This window comes from Triturus cristatus, chromosome 11, assembly GCF_964204655.1.
Source record: "Triturus cristatus chromosome 11, aTriCri1.1, whole genome shotgun sequence".
Taxonomy (NCBI): Eukaryota; Metazoa; Chordata; class Amphibia; order Caudata; family Salamandridae; genus Triturus; species Triturus cristatus.
The window spans coordinates 733,936,155-733,948,516 of NC_140594.1; the positions used below are offsets into that span (position 1 = coordinate 733,936,155).

Genomic DNA, 12,362 nt, shown 5'->3' on the forward strand with positions numbered 1-12,362 from the left:
CACATACCTATGACACAAGGCTACAGCATGGATCATTTGGCACTTACTGTACATACCTCACCAGACCATGAACTAATGTGTGTTGATGCTACAGGAATCCATGTATATCAACTGCCATTGGCTATGATGGCCTTCAAGGGCACACAGTTGTAGGAGCATCAATAACTCTAGGCTGTGTATTGTATGAATTGGTCCAGGCTGTGGCCTGCATCATTACCTCAGGAAATAAGAGCTTCCAGTGGCTACAGGATGTAACAGGCATTAATGGCTATGGGCAGTACCTACCTCAATAGGTCACACAAGCAATAACAGGCCTTGGCCATACATGTTTGGCACCAGGCTTCTATGAGCATCAATAGCCCAAGGCTGCACGTACTTCTGCTGCCAGCACAAAGTACATGCATTATTGACTCCCGAAGTAATATATTCAGAAGGCCCCAGGCTATAAGGAGCTTCAATGGCACCAGGAAGCAATGACCATCAATAGTCACAGGCTGTACCAAGCATTACTGTCCCCAGACATTTTGTAAATTATTATTCTGAGGCTATAATGAGCATCAATGACTAGAAGCTGTAACAACCTTCAATAACTATAGGCTGTGGCATGTATGAAGGTTCCCAGACTGTCACATGCATTAATTGCCCCAAGTAGTACATACATTAATGGTACAATAACATGCATTGATGATCTTTCATTCAAAAAAACATTTCTGTCCCCAAGCAGTCCATATATCTATAGTCTCAGGTAATAACCAGCATCAATGTCAACTGGCTGTACATACATTAACAGTCCCACAAAATTATTGGAATCAATGTCCCGAGCCTGATATGATCTTAAATGGCTCCAGTCACTGCATAAATAAATGGCCTCAAAACATAGTGCATCTGTGGCTCCATAAAGTAATGTGCATCAGTGGCTCCTGGTTGTAATACATATTAATGCTGCAGTGAGCACAAACCTCAACCTGAATAGCATCAGTGACCTCACTGAAGTAATATGCATCAATGTCATCAAACACTAAGGAACATGAATGGCTTTAGACAGTACATACACCAGTGGCTTTAAAAATCAACTTTCTTCAGTGGGCCCATAAAGTAACATGCATCGATGGCCACAGGCTGTAATGTTCATTAATGGCCCGAGACATTAAATATATCAATGGCCCAACACAATACCCTGGCGATAGTCAAAGTACCAGAAGGCCATAGCCTGTTACAAGCACCAGTGACCCAAGGTGTACCAAGCATTAATGGCCTCAGAAAGTACATATGACAAGGGCTCCTAATAGTAAGTATGCTAGAAATTGAGTTTCTGGTTGGCAGAGGTATGCACCCTGTCTAAGCAAGAACTACAGTGCTAGTTAGGGGAAGTAAGATACACATCCTAAATTAACCTGCTCTCACCTCCTGGTAGCTTGACATTGAGCAGTCAGGCTTAGCTTAAGAGGCAATGTATAAAGTATTTGTTCAACACTTCAAACAGTAATACAGTGAAAACACCACACAGAAATATACTACACCTAGTTAAAAAATAGAGCTTCATTTATAGAACAAAGCAAGAGTAAAGCGACAAAAACCCACTAAGTAGAACTGGAGTCATGAATTTCTAAAGAATATCTTGAAATGTAGTGCTTAAAAGCTTAAAACGCCAAACGGGGCAATCTGGTCACACTTGACCGGGTCAAATCCAGAAGTTTAAACCTACCGCATTGGAGCACAGGTCAGACACAAGTACCAGCCTGGGACCGCTGAAACAGTTCCTTGGCTCGTAGTTGTGTCAATGTTGAGAACAAGATGTGAGGAGCAGAGGAGGTGACCCGTCATCATCAATCCCTTCAGTTGTAGGTGATGCGATGGTTCTGATCTGCGCAAGTCAGAGATTTGTCGTTGTCAAACCACACAATTCAAGGAAGCATCAAGAACTGGAGACGCCATGACGCACAGTCTGCAATGTGATGTCTTCAGTCTTTGTGGCAATGCACCGGCATCGATGAGATGCCCCAGTTCGAGCAGCACAACGGTGTTGATGCGTGGATTTCTGCTAGAGCAGCAATTTATACCCACTTCTTAGGACAAAAGACTTGATTGGCAGCACTTGGCAGGGCAAGATGCTGTACCAGGGTTGTTGGAAGTCTTTGATGTCCCTAAGACTTCAGAACAGTATGCAAGCAAAAAATCCATTGGAGTCACTCTTGGTTCAAGTGGGGTAGGTCCAGTCCTTCTCAACCAGGCAAGGAAGGTAGCAGGCAGGAGGCAGGTCAGCACAGCAGAAAAACTGTTTTTCCAGAGAAGCACAGTAGTACTACTTCCTGGCCGAGTATCCACAGGTCCAGAAGTGTACTGGGTTGGTTGGGTCAGAAGTCTAATTCTTATACTCAGTGGTGCCTTTGAAGTGGGGGAGACTTCACAGAGGGGATTTGAAGTGCACAGAGATCCTCCCTTCCTACCCTGGCTCCAGACTCACAACTGGGGGTTAAGCAGTCCATTAAGAGGGGACAGAGCACAGCCAATTCAGGAGTCAATAGGAAGCTGTGCCCTACTCCTCCCTCCCATCCTGCCCAGGATGGCCCATCAGTCACACCTAAGCTCTCTTTGTGTATGACTGTCTAGTGGAAAAGCACAAAGCCCAGCTGTCACCCACCCCAGACGTATATTGGAGACAAGCAGAAGCACATAGATCAGAAAATTGTCATATTTCTAAAAGTGGCATTGCTAAAATTATAATGTAAAATTCGACTTTACCAGTAAAGAGGATTTATCATTACAATTCCATAGGTAGTAAACATGATAACTCTACCTCCTTCCAATTGGGAATTACACTTATTATATGTAACAAAGAATCCCCAATGTTGACCTATGGGAGGGGCAGGCCTCACAGTAGTGAAAAACAGATTTGGGAGTCTTTTACTACCAGAACATGTAAAACTTAAACGTCCTGTCCTACCTTTTAATTACATATCATCCTGCCCTATGGCCTACCTAGGGCTTATCTATGTAATCAAAGGGAAGTTTAAGGCATAGCAAGGGGTTTTTAATGCAAAGTCGACATGGCAGCGTAAGTTGCACACACAGGCTCTGCAGTGGCAGGCCTGAGACATGTTTAAAGGGCCCCCAAGTAGCATTTAATTCACAGGCCCTGGGCACATGTAATGCACTTTACAAGGGACTTACAAGTAAATTAAATATGTCAAACAGGTGTAAGCCAATCTTACCATGTTTAGGAAGAGAGCATAAGCACTTTAGGACTGGTTAGCAGTGGTAAAGTGTGCAGAGTCCATCAGGGTGTTTTGGCCATGATTATACATTGGTTTAGCTAGCTGTAAACAGCGGGTGCATCGTTGCCATACCTAAACCAGCCAATTGGAAGCTGGCTTGGTTTATTTAAAGTTTGCAGCTGCCTGGGTGGGGATTAATGTCAAACTTCTAATGCCTCCTGGGCCAACATGGCATACATAGTGTCAAGGATACCAGATTTTACACTACCTAGAGGTCACAATACATATCAGGAGAACACAACCACAGTGTCTCACATCTATGATATAGGCTCGCTATGAGGCTTCTTTAGAGATTGTAGCCGATGGGCCACTGATGGCTAAGTAGGCAAAGGAGGGTTACTCCACAGGGGTATATGGACATCATTTCTGGGATAGTGGGGGCTGGGGATGATTTGAGAACCACTAAGAGCCTTACACGCTGCCTGCTAAAAACTGCTTGTGGGTTCTGCACTCAACTACAAATAGTTCATACCCTTGGCATTCCTAGCAACATTTTTATTTACAGCCTCTTTGGTTAGTTGGGTAGGTTTGGCAGCTCAGGTTTTCCTTTCTTATACAATAAGCCATGCTTTAAAGCCATTATGCTCTCCTGTTCTACTGTGGAACCTCCATATTACCCTGACATCCAGCTGACCACCGGTTGGTATTGACGGTCCTCTTCGGTTCCTATCTGGTATCTAGGGCATCCAAGAGCTAGTTGCAGTCCCCCAGCTCCGATATGCTGCTTAGCCATCTCTATGTGGAATTTTTTCATATTGCATTAATATATATATATATATATATATATCTATATTCACTGAAAAAAACATAGATTTCAGGGGCGTTATAGTTAGCTGGACTTTTCACTCGTAAACAAAACCATTGAAATTCACCCGTTATAGTTAGTTCAGCTAACTATAACTCGCACGCCCGCAATGCACTGCTGATGACGTCACATATTACATCACTCATGACATGGTCAGTGACATCACTCATGACATCACTGATGACACCTCAAATGACATCACTGATGACATCACTGATGACATCATCCAGTGAATGTGTGTTTTTCTGAAAATTACATATGTATGTTTTATATATGTATATCTCAAGGTCGATGGAAGAATAAATGGGTATATAAGTGTCTAAATGAATGATTTGTTTTTGAAAAATTGATTGTATAACTGACTGATTAAGTGTATCTTAGTGAATACATGGCTTAGTGAATAATGTTTAAATATGTAAATATCTGTATCAGTCTCTCACTTTGTGTATAAGTGGCTGCATGGGTTGGTGAGTAGCTACATGAGTGTCTATATAGGTTATAAGTTGATTTTTTGAGTATCAGTATGAGTGTCTGAGTGTCTGTATGGTTCGGTGGGGGTATTACTTAGTGTATAGGTGCATGAATGAGTGACTCACTGTTTGTATGTGTTGAAGACAGCATGTGTGCAGGACTGTATGGGTGGATGAGTATGTGCATGGGTGTGTTAGTGAGTGAATGACTGTCTCAATAGTGTCTTTATGAGTAACTACATATGTTTTAAACTAGTATATGTGACTATTGGTGTATATAAGTGAGTATATGTGAGAGTGAGAGATTGAAAGAGTTCCTGTATGAATAAGTATGGGTTTCTATAAGTGATTGTTTAAAAGACTAAGTATGTGTAAGTTTCTGTAGAAGTAAGTGTGGTGGTGTGTAAATAACTGTATATGCAAGTAAATGGATGTTTGATTCTTTATTAGCATGAGTGACTATGTGTGTGAATAACTCTATGGATGAGTGGCATTGTGTAACAGGATGTATAGGTGTATGAGTACATATGATGAGTGAGTACATGTAAGAGTGACTGTATAGGACTGTTGGTGAATGAGTGGATGTGTATGTGGATCTTAGAATTACTGAATAGGTTGTTGTAACTGATATTGGTATGTCCATTGTTTTGAAAAATGTTAGTTTCTATTTTTGAATGTGTGTATCAAAGGTTATATTAGGGGGAGCGGAGGTCTGCCACTCTATCACAAGGATGATGTCATCAGTGATGTCATTTGAGATGTCATCAGTGATGTCATGAGTGATGCCACTGACCATGTCATGAGTGATGTAATATGTGATGTCATCAGCAGTGCATTGTGGGCGTGCAAGTTATAGTTAGCTGAACTAACTATAACGGGGGAATTTCAATGGTTTTATACGAGTGAAAAGTCCAGCTAACTATAACGCCCCTGAAACCTATGTTTTTTTCATTGAATTTCCAAGGTTTTTTAAATGCTAATTCCTAACTATAACGTGCCTGAAACCTATGGTTTTTTCAGTGAATTTCAAAGGTTTTTTAAATGCTAATTTCTAACTATGCCTACAGAGATAGGACATGTGAAGAAAGAAGAAAAAACGCACAGAAAGAAAAAAAAGAAATGCAGAAAGAAGCAACAGAAGTCCTCAAAGACGAAGAAAAGTGCAGGCAGAATGATAACGTGCAGAAAGAACAAACAGAAGAGCACAAAGAAGCCTTGTTGCAAAATCATCCTGTACCCTCAACTTTTTTCAGACGGATACTGGTGGTAACTGAGTCTGACTAACCAGTCCTAGAGCCAGTGCTATGTTAAAAGACACTCAGAATACAGTGAAAACACCTACATACACTAGGGAACACGTTGGGGTCCCCCTTTGATCAGCATGACCTCCTCTGTAAGCCCCTAGTATATAATAGGGCAGGGGATTAAAACTACCTCTTAAAACGCGCCACAGGGCGTGTTTGCACACGTCACCTCAGGCCCCATCCCCTCACTTCCCCACTGTGTAAACACGCCCTGTGGCCGTTTTAAGTTGGGAGATTAAGTCCCCTTGAATCCTGAGGGTCCCTAGGGTCCAACTAGACCACTAGGTTCCTCCAGTAAGCGCCACAGAGCTGCGTTGCAGAGAGATGTAAAAAGGGGCACGGCCTAGACCACCTATCGGCAACGCAGCGCAGTGGTGCTTACTGGAAGCACCTGGTGGGCTAGTTGGCCCACAGGGTCCCTCAGGATTGAAGGGGAATTATTTCCCCAACTTAAAACGCGCCACAGGGCTTGTTTGCACACATTAACTCAGGCCCCGTCCCCTCCCTTCACCACTGTGTAAACACGCCCTGTGGCCGTTTTTAGTTGGGAGATTAAGTTCATTTGAATCCTGAGGTCCCTAGGGTCCAACTAGCCCACTAGGTACCTCCAGTAAGCGCCACAGAGCTGCGTTGCAGAGAGGTGTAAAAAGTGGCAGGGCCTGGACCACCTCTCTGCAACGCAGCTCAGCGGCGTTTACTGGAAGCACCTGGTGGGCTAGTTAGCCCCCAGGGGCCCTCAGGATTGAAGGGGAATTATTTCCCCAACTTAAAACGCGCCATAGGGCGTGTTTGCACACGTCACCTCAGGCCCCGTCCCCTCCCTTCCCCACTGTGTAAACACGCCCTGTGGCCGTTTTTTAAGTTGGGAGATTAAGTCCCCTTGAATCCTGAGGATCCCTAGGGGCAAAATAGCCCACTAGGTACGTCCAGTAAGCGCCATTGCAGAGAGGTGTAAAAAGGGGCACGGCCTGCACCACCTCTCTGCAATGCAGAGCAGTGGCGCTTACTGGAAGCACCTGGTGGGCTAGTTGGCCCCCAGGGTCCCTCAGAGTTGAAAGGGAAATATTTTCCCAACTTAAAACGCGCTACAGGGAGTGTTTGCACATGTCACCTCAGGCCCCGTCCCCTCCCTTCACCACTTTGTAAACACGCCCTGTGTCCGTTTTGAGTTGAGAGATTAAGTCCCCTTGAATCCTAAGGGTCCCTAGGGTCAAACTAGCCCACTAGGTACCTCCAGTAAGCGCCACAGAGCTGTGTTGCATAGAGGTGTAAAAAGGGGCGTGGCCTCAGAACACCTGTCTGCAACGCAGCTCCCTGGCGCATACTGGAGATACCTGTTGGGCTAGTTGGCCCTCAGGGACCCTCAGTATTGAAGGGGAATTAATTCCCCAACTTACAACTGGCCAGGGGGCACGTTTGCAGAGTGCTGCAAGGAGGGGGTGTGGCCTCCGGCACAATGCAGGTCTTTTATTTATTTTATTTTTTTAAGAAGGAGGGCTGTGTGGCCCCCTTCTTTTTCTAATTTACTGGCCCTGGGAATCCCATCCCCCAGGGCCTAAACCCTAATTTTTTTTGTTGAAAAAAATTAATTTGGCCCTCCAAAGGCCTTAATCGGCCCCGGGGACCCCAAGCCCCAGGTCATGGCCTTTTTTTTCTTTTATTCTTTAGGAGGGGGCTGCGTTGCCCCCCTCCTCAGGCCCCTTATGGCCCCGGGGACCCCATCCCCCGGGGCTGGCCTTTGTTTTTTATTATTTTTAAAAAATATATATTTATAGAAAAACCTAGGACATGCTGGACAAACCGTATGTACCTATCACCATGACGATTTGCGTGATATTCATTAAAAGGCGACTATGCATAGAATGAATCCACATGAAATGTATTTACACCGCTAGTGAAGCTTTGACGTGTCTGACGCCCTACCGTGCCTAATCCCCGCCGGTGGGTACTCTCCAAGTAGACACCCTTGTCGTTTATTTATACAAACATGGGTAGCTATTGACGGGCACATTTAATATACACGCACACCAAGCCATTCAAAGGGGATTCGACAAAAATTCGACCAAACTATGCAAGAAACCCACCTCACGGTTAATAAAACACACATCCACCGCCGGATGTGTAATACTTTTTATTTTACTCTCTGGAAAGGAGACAAACCTCACTTGAGAGTCACAGCGTGCTCCTGGCTGAGCCCAATGCTGTGTTACACCCACCAGTGCCCGCCGAGTGCCTCACACCTCTGTGTTGTATTCCACCTGCTAGTGCGTATGCTATGACTCTCTCTAGCCCATGTGCACTGTAACACCACCCCGTGAATATGTCATGCCACACTTGCCTTCGCACAGGTTATATTGCCCCATCTAACGTGCCTTCCTTGATGCCTATGTTATAACGCACAGCGCTATGCCATACATATTACAATCTGGGATCCATATCTATGTCACAGTGCATATGCAACGTTACACTCCCCAGCACATATTTTATATTACAACTTTAGAGTCTAGTTAGGTTACACCAGACGTCGTCTTCCTCACGGAAACCTGGATGAACGCCTCTTCAGCGCCCGACATCGCCATCGCCATCCCAGACGGCTACAAGATCTTCCGAAGGGACCGCATCAACCAGACCGGAGGAGGCATCGCCATCATCCACAGGAACACCATCCGCATCACGAGCAACACCGACGACACCCTCGCACCCGCCGAGCACCTGCACTTCCAGGTCCACATCAACCCCAAGACCACCCTCAGAGGCACCCTCATCTACAGACCCCCGGAACCACGCACACAATTCAGCGAAGACATCGCCGACTTCATCAGCCCGCACGCCCTCCTCTCCGCTGACTACATCCTCCTCGGGGACCTCAACTTCCACCTGGAGAACAACAATGACCGCAACACCACCACCCTGCTGGACAACCTCGCAAACCTGGGACTCAAGCAGCTGGTCACCACCCCCACCCACTACGCCAGACACACACTCGACCCCGTCTTCTCATCCAGCAAGGACATCGCCTTCAGCCACGCCACCGTACTCCACTGGACGGACAACAGCTGCGTCCACTTCAGCTTCAGAAGGACCACGATCCACCACCACCAGCAACAGGCTGCACGCAGAAGCTGGAACAAGATCACAGCCGACCAGCTCGCGACCTCCCTGAGCATGAACCCTCCCACCAGCGCAACGAACCCAAGCCAGGCGGCCACCAACCTCGCGAAGTGGATCAGCAACTGCGCAGACGACCTCGCCCCTCTGAAGACCCCACCTAGCAGACCCAGTAGCAAGAAAGCCCCATGGTTCACCGACGAACTCAAGAGCTCCAAGAAGAACTGCCGAGCCCTCGAGAGAACATGGCGCAGAGACCCAACACCGGACAACATGACTGCCCTCAAGCTCGCCACCCGAAAACACCACCAACTCATCCACACCACCAAGAAAACCGCATTCAAGGAACGACTGGACAACAACGCACACAACAGCAAGGAACTCTTCAACATCGTTAAAGAGCTCTCCAACCCCAACGCCGGAAACAACATCACCCCTTCGCAAGACCTCTGCAACTCCCTCGCCTCCTACTTCCACAACAAGATCGCGGACATACACAACAGCTTCAGCACTCAACCGACTCACGCCATGACCGAACCACCGCCCCCCACCACCACCCTCCGCGCCTGGACCCCGATCAGCACCGAAGACACCGTCCGCACGATGAACTCCATCCACTCCGGATCTTCTACTGACCCCTGTCCTCACCACGTCTTCAACAAGGCCGACGCTGTCATCGCACCCCACCTGCGGGACATCATCAACACCTCCTTCGACACCGCTACCTTCCCTGAGAGCTGGAAGCACGCCGAACTCAGCGCTCTACTAAAGAAGCCATCAGCCGACCCCACCGACCTCAAGAACTACCGCCCCATCTCGCTGCTCCCGTTTCCTGCAAAAGTCATCGAGAAGACCGTCAACAAGCAGCTGGCCGCCTTCCTCGAGACGAACGGTTCCCTCGACCTCTCGCAGTCTGGCTTCCGGGCCAACCACAGCACCGAGACCGCCCTGATCGCAGCCACCGATGACATCCGAGCACTGCTTGACAATGGAGAAACAGCAGCCCTCATCCTCCTAGACCTCTCCGCGGCCTTCGACACTGTCTGCCACCGTACACTAGTGCAGCGACTCAGCAACGTCGGAATCCAGGAGAAGGCACTGGAGTGGATCATCTCCTTCCTCGCCGGAAGGACACAGAGAGTCCGCCTCCCCCCGTTCAGATCTGAAGCCACCGAAGTCATCTGCGGCGTTCCTCAAGGCTCCTCGCTCAGTCCAACCCTCTTCAACGTCTACATGAGCCCCCTCGCAGACATCGCACGCCAGCACAACCTCAACATCATCTCCTACGCCGACGACACCCAGCTGATTCTCTCCCTCACCAACGACCCCGCCACTGCCAGAGCCAACCTTCACAAAGGGATGAAAGAGGTAGCTGAATGGATGAAGAACAGCCGCCTGAAACTGAAATCGGACAAGACGGAAGTCCTCATCCTGGGATCCTCACCCTCTGCCTGGGACGACTCCTGGTGGCCCCCCGCCCTAGGCAGCGCACCCAAACCAACAGACCACGCACGCAACCTGGGCTTCATCCTGGACTCCTCCCTCTCCATGACCAGACAAGTCAACGCCGTCTCCTCGTCATGCTTCAACATCCTGCGCATGCTACGTAAGATCTTCCGGTGGATCCCCACCGAGACCAGGAAGACGGTCACCCAGGCCCTCGTCACCAGCCGTCTGGACTACGGCAACTCCCTCTACGCCGGAACCACCGCCAAACTCCAGAAGAGACTCCAGCGGATCCAGAACGCCTCAGCACGACTCATCCTGGACATCCCCCGTCGCAGCCACATCTCCGGACACCTGAGAGACCTGCACTGGCTCCCGGTCAACAAGAGAATCACCTTCCGACTCCTCACCCACAAAGCCCTACACAACCAAGGCCGAGGATACCTCAACAGCCGCCTCAACTTCTACGCTCCCAAACGCCAGCTTCGATCGACCGGCCACGCCCTCGCCGCCGTCCCCCGCATCCGAAGAGCCACCACAGGGGGACGGTCCTTCTCCTACCTCGCCACCAAGACATGGAACTCCCTCCCGACCCACCTCCGCCTGACCCAGGACCACCTCGCCTTCAGGAAGCAACTCAAGACCTGGCTGTTCGAGCAGTAGCGGACCCCCCTCCCCCAGCGCCTTGAGACCCTCTGGGTGAGTAGTGCGCTATATAAATGCTTTGATTGATTGATTGACACAACACTGCCCTGTGCATATTACACTGCAAGGCGCATATCGCATAGCACGCGCTAGTGCCTGTGCTATCTCGCGCTCTCCAATGAATCTGTCATTGCGCACAATGTATTGCATATTATATTTCATTCCCCTGTTCATCTTATATTACACTTTTTGGTGCATAGTTTATACCATATACTATATCTAGTTTTCATTTCCAATCGTGCTCTCAGGACTATGTTCTATAAAACACTGCGTCCAACTACCCTTTTCACGGGCATTACATTTTGCGATGGGGGTGGAGGGTCAGGGGTTGTTTCTTGGGTGAGCCCAGAGTCACAGTCACAAACGTCCTCTTCTTCCTGAATAAAAGTGAGATTATGCTGCATACTTGTTCAAATTTTAAGTAGTTCGCACAGACACACATATAAAGTTCCTAATACCCACCTTCTCTGAACAGTTAGCTTGCTGCCCCATCCACCTCGTCCCTATCCTCTGTTGTCTGAATCCATGGACTAGCCTCCTTCCTCCTGCCATGCATGGTCTGATGTGCTGCCACTGCCCTCCATTTAGCATGATGTACCAGTCCACTCCTCCTGCCCTCCATTGCCCAATTCTATGGCCCATCATTGACCTCCTGCTTAGCCTCTGTGCTTAGCTTGCTGCCCCTATTCTCCTTCCCCCTGCCCTCCGATGTCTTTGTGCATGCCCCTGCTCCATCCTTTTTGCCCACCATGTTCCATGGACCTGCCACTCCTATCTACTCTGAGTGTTTTGTTGAGCTGCCACTCCCCTCCCACCTGCCTAGCATTGTCAGATGACTGTAACCTGTCCCTGCCACCTCCACCCTGCCTGTCCACATGCCATCCTCCTGTCCTCCATGGGCCATTTTACTGCCACACCCTTCTGCCCTCCCTGGTCTGTTGTGCTGCAATTACTCCTCCTGCCTGCCCCGCGCGGTCTGTTGTGAGGCCCCTTCCCCTGAACTCTCTTGTCTGTGCCCAGGTCCTGACCCTCCCTTCTATCCTCCATGGTCCTTTGTGCATGCCCCTGCACCCTCCTTCTTGCCCATCATAGCCATTGTGCTGCCACTAACCTTCCCGCTTGCCATGCATGGTCTTCTGTGCTGCCATGGCCCCTCCCACCTTCCCTGTGTGGTCAGCTAGCTGCCCCAGACCTCCTCCCACCTTCCCTGCATGGTCTGTGTGTATGCCATCATAGTCTCATTGTTGCT

At 48.5% G+C, this 12,362-nt stretch overlaps 1 protein-coding gene across 2 annotated transcripts in view; it reads right to left on the reverse strand.

Moving 5' to 3' along the window:
- The window catches only part of NYAP2 (neuronal tyrosine-phosphorylated phosphoinositide-3-kinase adaptor 2), a 956,845-nt gene that overhangs the window by 11,550 nt on the left and 932,933 nt on the right, over positions 1-12,362 (reverse strand). The window lies entirely within an intron of this gene.